The sequence below is a fragment of the Rana temporaria genome, chromosome 2 (genome assembly GCF_905171775.1).
Source record: "Rana temporaria chromosome 2, aRanTem1.1, whole genome shotgun sequence".
In the NCBI taxonomy this organism is placed as follows: Eukaryota; Metazoa; Chordata; class Amphibia; order Anura; family Ranidae; genus Rana; species Rana temporaria.
The window spans coordinates 28,314,447-28,321,526 of record NC_053490.1 but is presented as its reverse complement, the minus strand read 5'-3'; positions in this window follow the sequence as shown (position 1 = coordinate 28,321,526).

The window sequence follows — 7,080 nt, the reverse complement described above, 5'->3', positions numbered from 1 at the left end:
CTGGTGCATCAATATTTGCTCCTTGTTTTGCGATAGCAGCAGTAGGTCGTCTAGGTAGTGGTGTAGACGAACGCCTCTGGTTCTGATCAGGGCCACAAAAGCCAGTAAGAGTTTTGAGAATACCCGTGGTGATGTTGTGAGTCCGAACGAGAGACAAACCAATTGGAGGTGAATACTGCCTACTGCAAACCGCAGATACTTCTGAAATTCCATTGCTATGGGCACATGAAAGTAAGCATCTTTCAGGTCTATGGCCACAAGCCAGTCGCCTGGTTGAACTGCTTGACGGATCGTGAGCAGCGATTCCATTTTGAACTTCTCTTTCTTGATAAAGGTGTTCAGATGTGTCAGGTCTATCACTGGTCTCCAGGAACCTGACTTTTTTTGGACCAGAAAAAGGGGTGAATACATCCCCTGGAATCTCTCGGCCGTTGGGACGTGTATAGCAGCACCTTGAGCCACCAGAGAGCTTGTGTATGACAGGAGGACTTGTCTTTTTTCCTCTGAGCATGGCATTGTTGTATGAATGATTTGAAGAATAGGGGGTTCTGTAAAAATCCAGGAATGGCCTGTAGATACCGTCTTGACGGCCCAGAAATCTTTTATTGAGGCTGCCCAGACATGCTTGAACTGGAAGAGACGGGCCCCCGACTCTTTCCGTCTGGGCCGGCTCTATATCAAAAGGATTTGGAGGCGTCACGTCCACTAGAAGAAGGGCTTTTTGCCGGCTTCTGACCAGAGGGTTGGTTTCTTCTCCAATTCCTCCTGAAATCACGTCCAGGTCTGTACCGACGGGCCTCCCTTGCCCGATCTTGATCCTGCCTGGGAAAGAATTTTTTCTGTCCATACGGACGACGATCCTGGGGAAGGAACCCTGACTTTCCCCCTGTGGCTCGGGTGATGGCATCATCTAATTTGTTCCCAAACAGGGAAGAGCCCAAAAAGGGTATCTTGCACCATGCCTGTTTAGAGGCAGGGTCAGCCACCCAAGGGCGTAGCCACAGGGCACGCTTAGCTGTAACAGAGGAAAGCATGACCCGAGACACTAGACGTATAAGATCAAGGGAAGCCTCCCCCAAGAAGACTGAAGCCATCTTTAGTTCTTGGACTGGAATGCTTCTCGCAATGTCTTCAGAGACACAAGACAACACGGAGTCCATTTCACCCGTCCAGGCCTCCATTGCTTTTGACAGGGCTGCAAGAGCTAAGGCTGGCTTACAGGCCATGCCTGCTGTAATATAAATTCGCTTTAAATCAGTGTCTATTTTCCTCTCCAGACCATCTTTAAAGGAAACGGTGTCTTCCAAAGGGAGAGTAACATGCTTCACCAGCCTCATCAAGGCCGCATCAACTAGAGGAGCTGACTCTAAATGTCTCACCTCTTCGCTCTTGAATGGGTACAGTTTTGCTATCTTGGATAGTAAAGAATTTTTCTTGTCTGTACCAGACCATTCCTCCAAAATTACATCTCCAAGCTCACCGAGGAGGGGAAAATTAGGGCGGTCTTTTTTAAGCTGGCTGAAGAACTTCCTTTGCTTGGAAGGTGCTTCTACTGGATCCTCCCATTTTAAAGCGTCCTTGACTGCTTTTACCAATGTTGGAACCAGGGAAAAATCAAAACCTGCAGCATAATTGACATTTTCCATTTCACTTTCTGAAGATACACTTGGAGAGCGGTTAACTCCAGAGGGCCCTGCAACTTCAGGATCATCCTGCACCAGAACTGGGGATGGTTCAACAGGAGTAATAACCGCTTGGGCGGAAATAGGGCCGTTCAAGGATTCTTGGACCACTCTTCTGACCAGGGCTTCTACCTGCTGGTCTTCACCCCCTCTTTCCCTTACAGCACGGAAATAACACGGCTCACAGAGGGATTTTCCTTCTGGGACCTGAGCTCTACCTCCCCAACAGGAATTCCTTCCAGAGTGACTGGAGTGGCGGCGAGAGAGGTGACCAGACGAGGATCTAGAACCTTCTCTATAATGCTTAGATGAAGATCTAGAGCTTCTAGAACTTGAATGATGTTTTTGTGATTGAACTTCATTATTATCTTCACGTGCTATAATTTGAGAAGTAGACCTAGAGGGACTGGAAACAAAAAAGACAAGATACACATTTTTTTTTTTAAAACCAAAACCCCATAGAAAACAGGCAGAGGGAAAATAATTCCATCCTACCTGCAGCGTAAGGTTTGGCCACAGGGGGGCGGTGACACATCCATGGCAGTGAGGATAACACACAGTACTAAAAGAAATCAAAACAGGGACAGTGCATCAGGCAAAAGGACCTACAACTACTATGCAACATAAGGCAGTATAAGAACCGCCTCTTACCTCGATCCACAGCCAAGAAATATCAATCCTAGACCGTCAGGGATGTGCCACCATATAGCTGTACATGACAGCTATTTAAACTTGCCGCCCCGTTGATGACGTCACCGCGCACCGGCGTGCGCATGCGCGGTGAACCCGCGTCACCCTGTCGGCCTCGCACGCCTGCGCGATTGCGGCTAGCTGGACCAAAGGAGCGCACACACAGCCAAGCCTCGTTCTCAGAACGAGGCGTGCGCATACCACCAGCAAGCGGCGAAGCTGGAACGCACTGCGTTCCAGCGGCCATAGCCATGAAGGAAGACAAACAACACACACAAACTGGCTGCCATAACGGTAAGAGAATTAGATTTATACGTTACCACTACAGGAAACCCATGATCCGGCCTGGACAAGGAAGCCACCGCTGCTTACTCTGCAAGGTCTGGGATTTTAGAGACCCCCTGCTAATAGCCAGGGTATGTGGTCAAATAAACGCTTACCTGCCAGTGGCAGGCTAGTAAGTATTAAAAGAGGTACCGCAGACATTAATGTCCGTCCAGCTAATAGCTGAGACTAGTAGGACTTCAGAGTCACCAGGCATGGGGACCAGGGAATAAAAATGTTCTTTGATATATTAAACGATTACTTCGGTCCTAGGAGGAGGACAAAAAAGGAACACAGTCTATTGGGAGAAGCAAAGCTTTATGGGAGTAGGGTCCTATGAGGTATGAGAGGCGGGATTAACCCACACGTAGGCTGCCATGGAGTCTGTCAGGAAATATATATATTTTTTTAAGTGCCCATTCACAATGATAAAAAAACAAAACAAAAAAAAACTGGAAGCAAACACAAAAAAATACAAACATATATTAAAAATAAAAAAATATGAAAATAAACAAATTAACCTAAATACCCCTCCCCCCCAAAAAAAAACATTTCTAAAAAACTTTAAAACAGCTCAATAAAGCAAACAGTTCTTGCTTCAGTAAGATTTTACCACTTGCAAATATGCTAATTTCACAACAAAATCAGGAAAAGGAGTTACAACACTTTTACTGTCACCCATTTCTGATAAATATGTTGGATAAAGGGTTATGAGGGCCTTTTAAGGCTCGTATTGCTTGTTTACTGTATTGTAAAAATGTTTATGTCACTTACAAGAGTTCCTGTATTTTACACTGGAGTTTCAGATAGAACAGGGCATGTACTTTGCTGCCTTCTACTGGTGAAGAAAGGGTGGTGCATTCAAACAATTTCTGGTACTTTGCGGTTCTAATGAATAGCTCTTATATGGCTACCTGATATGAACAGGGCTACTTCATACTTCCATCAGTTGTACGATTTTGCAGTGTCTTGATTAATCAATACATTTTTGACTTTTTCACACACATTTTAAAATCTAAAATTTTTGCTAGAGATTAAACCATGCAGATACCTGACCTGCTGCTGATAGATCAGAGCGCCCAGGGTCGATCCTAGGCAGGGTGCACAGGGTGCATTGCACCCAGGCGCCTGCAGAGGTGGGGGCGCCGAACATCTAACAGACTCTCTAACAGAAGCCCTCTCTGTGTCCATCCCAGAGGCCCTTCTCCAGGTCCCAATAAAGTACTCTGCTTCTCTTCCTGTATTTTTTTTTATTGTTAAGAGATCATGTAAGGTTCCCAGGGTAATGAAGACTTCGTGGGGGAGCATCTCTGTGGTTGAGTCCTTGCCATAGAAACTTTTGTAAAGGGGAGGAGCTAGTAAAATGGCGATGCCCATGTGGGGGCGCCAGAAATATTTCTGCACCCAGGCGGCTGTGACCCTAGGATTGGCCCTGAGAGCGCCGCCAGCACGGTCAGGTATCTGGAGCATCTAGGTTGGATTCTCAACCTAGAAAAATCATCCTTACAGCCAGTAAAGAGACTGGGGTATTTGGGTCTGGATATAGACACAGCCCACAAAAGAGTGTTCTTGCCCCAGGCAAAGATCTGTGCTATAAAAGAACTGGTGCACACAGTCAGGACGAGGGAGGTTGTTGGAAAAGATGGTAGGCAGGCAGTTCCCTATACTCAATTCCACTCAAGGCTGTTGCAAAACAGTATCCTGGCTGCTTCGAGCAGGAAAAGCCAGGATTTGGATTGTCCAATACGCTTGATTCCAAACGTACGCCAGAATCTCAGTTGGTGGTTATCAGCCAAGAATCTGCTGAAGGGAAAATCCTTCATGCCAGTCACTTGGAGGATAGTAACGACCGATGCCAGCCTCCTGGGCTGGGGAGCAGTTCTGGAAGGGAAGTGGTCGGAATCCGAGAAAGCCTTGCCCATCAACGTTCTATAAGTTCGGGTGGCACGTCTGGCCCTAAAGGCCTGGTCGGGCAGGTTACAACATTATCCTGTCAGGATTCAATCCAACAATGCCACGGCAGTGGCCTATATCAATCACCAAGGCAGAGAAAAGAGGCAAAATAAAAGGCAAATAAAATAACATTAGGAACGCCATTGACCCTTTACACAACGCATTCAGTCACTTCCCTTTACAAAATGTGTCTACCCAACATATGACAGCACAAAGGATGAGTGGAAAAAAAATAATTTTAATGAACACAGCCAATTTGACAGTAAAATCATGCTCAGAAGCGACCCCAGCATTAAGAATGTTACATTCCCTGTTGAAAATTACTGAGGTATCACAGAACCTCCCAATTCTACATGATTGTAATCAAACATTACATGACACCACATCACCTAGGAAGGATCTGACCGAAATTCCTAATGAAGGGTATCTAAATGTTTATGTAGATGGCAGCTGTACTAGGCCAACTGACTTTACCTTCCAGACAGGTTATGCCATAGTTGCCAACACTATGGAGAGAAGGAGTCCAAGATGTTGTGGAGCTCACACACTCCGGGACAGTCCCGGATTTGGGACCCTCGTCCCGGATTGATTTTGTCCCACTCATTTTCCCGGAATTTTGCTTTTGTCCCGCCAAGAAAATCTGTGTTTTGGAAAACGGCAGGCGGGCTACAAAAAGATGGCCGCCACTGCAGACACAAGGATTATTCCCCTTGTGTTCAGTGGCAAGGGGAGGAGCAGCCAATCAGAGAGTCGAGGGAGGAGGAGAACACTTTCCGGAGCAGTGAGAGAACTCGGAGCATGTGTTCTTTGAGAAGGAGTCAGTGCGGTTCCCTGGGGAGGGGGGGAAGGCTCTGTCCCTGCCGCCGGGGATTATAGTGTGCGGGGCAGCCTGCTGTTTGGGGATATCCTTATATATATATATGGCGGTGTGTAGGAGAGTGGCTGGTACAGTAGTGTGTGAGCTCCACAACATCTTGGACTCCTTCTCTCCATAGTGAGTGCTTACTGTCCATTGTGTCAGTGGGTGGTGAGAAGACTCCACCACAGAGAGGAGGGGCTAAGCCAACAGCAGAGCCTTAGGAGACTTGGTGAGTGCTGCACTTTACACAGCATTATGTGTGAACCTCTGTGATTTATTATTGTGTTAGTAAACAAGGTGGTGTGTAGGGGTTCTAGTCCAATGTATCGTGTCTGATAATAGAATGATAAGTAGGCGAAGATTATGCAGAGTGGGTGGAGCTTAGGGGAAGTGAGTGTGGTAATTAATTAATAGCTGTGCTGCAAAGTGTCCCTGGAAATTTTTTTCAAATGTTGACAACTATGGTTATGCTATGGTAATGTTACCAGATATAGTAATTGAAGCAAGGCCTTTGGAAGCTACATCAGCTCAGCAAGCAGAACTTATTGATTTAACCAGGGCATGCCAACTTTTTGAGAACCAAAATGTTAATATCTACACTGACAGCAGATATGCCTTTGGGGTTGTACATGGACAGGGGCGTACTGACAACTAATGGGGCCACCGGGCAATAGAAGATTATGGGGCCCCTGGGCTTACAGATGGCCACTACGCCAGGAGGCAGTGCAGAGGTGGGGCAGCTAAAATCTCGGGATTTTCACATCAAAAGCATGTCGGTTTCGGACATATCAGGGACAGATCTAAAAAAAAACACGGGACCAGATTCATGTAGAAATCCGGCGGCGTAACGTATCCCATTTACGTTACGCCGCCGCAAGTTGTCGGCGTAAGTGCTTGATTTACAAAGCACTTGCCTGTAAACTTGCGGCGGCGTAACGTAAATCTGTCCGGCACAAGCCCGCCTAATTCAAATGGGGCGTGTGTCATTTAAATTAGGCGCGCTCCCGTGCCGAACGTTCTGCGCATGCTCCGTCTGAAAATTTCCCGACGTGCTTTGCGCGAAATTACGGCGCCCCAACGTGTTTTTTGAACGGCAACATGCGTAACGTACTTTCGTATTCCCGGACGTCTTATGCCAAAAAAATTGAAATTCGACGCAGGAACGACGGCCATACTTTAACATGTCTAAATGTAAGCCATGAAAAAGCAGGCTTATGTTTGCGACGGGAAAAACCGACTAGCGACGACGTAAGAGATTGCGACGAACGCTCGTATCTTCGTGGATCGCTGTAATCAGCTAATTTGCATACCCGACGCTGGAAAACGACGCAAACTCCACCCAGCGGCCGCCGGAGAATTACACCTAAGATCCGAAGGCGTACGAAGCCGTACGCCTGTCGGATCTTAGCCAAAAGCCGTTGTATCTTTGTTTGTGCATTACAAATAAAGATACGACGCGGCAAATTTGAAAGTACGCCGGAGTATCAGCAGATACTCCGGCGTACTTTTTCTGTGAATCTGGCCCATAGATTTTTACATACTGTCCCTGGTTTTACTGAGCCTGGCAACCCT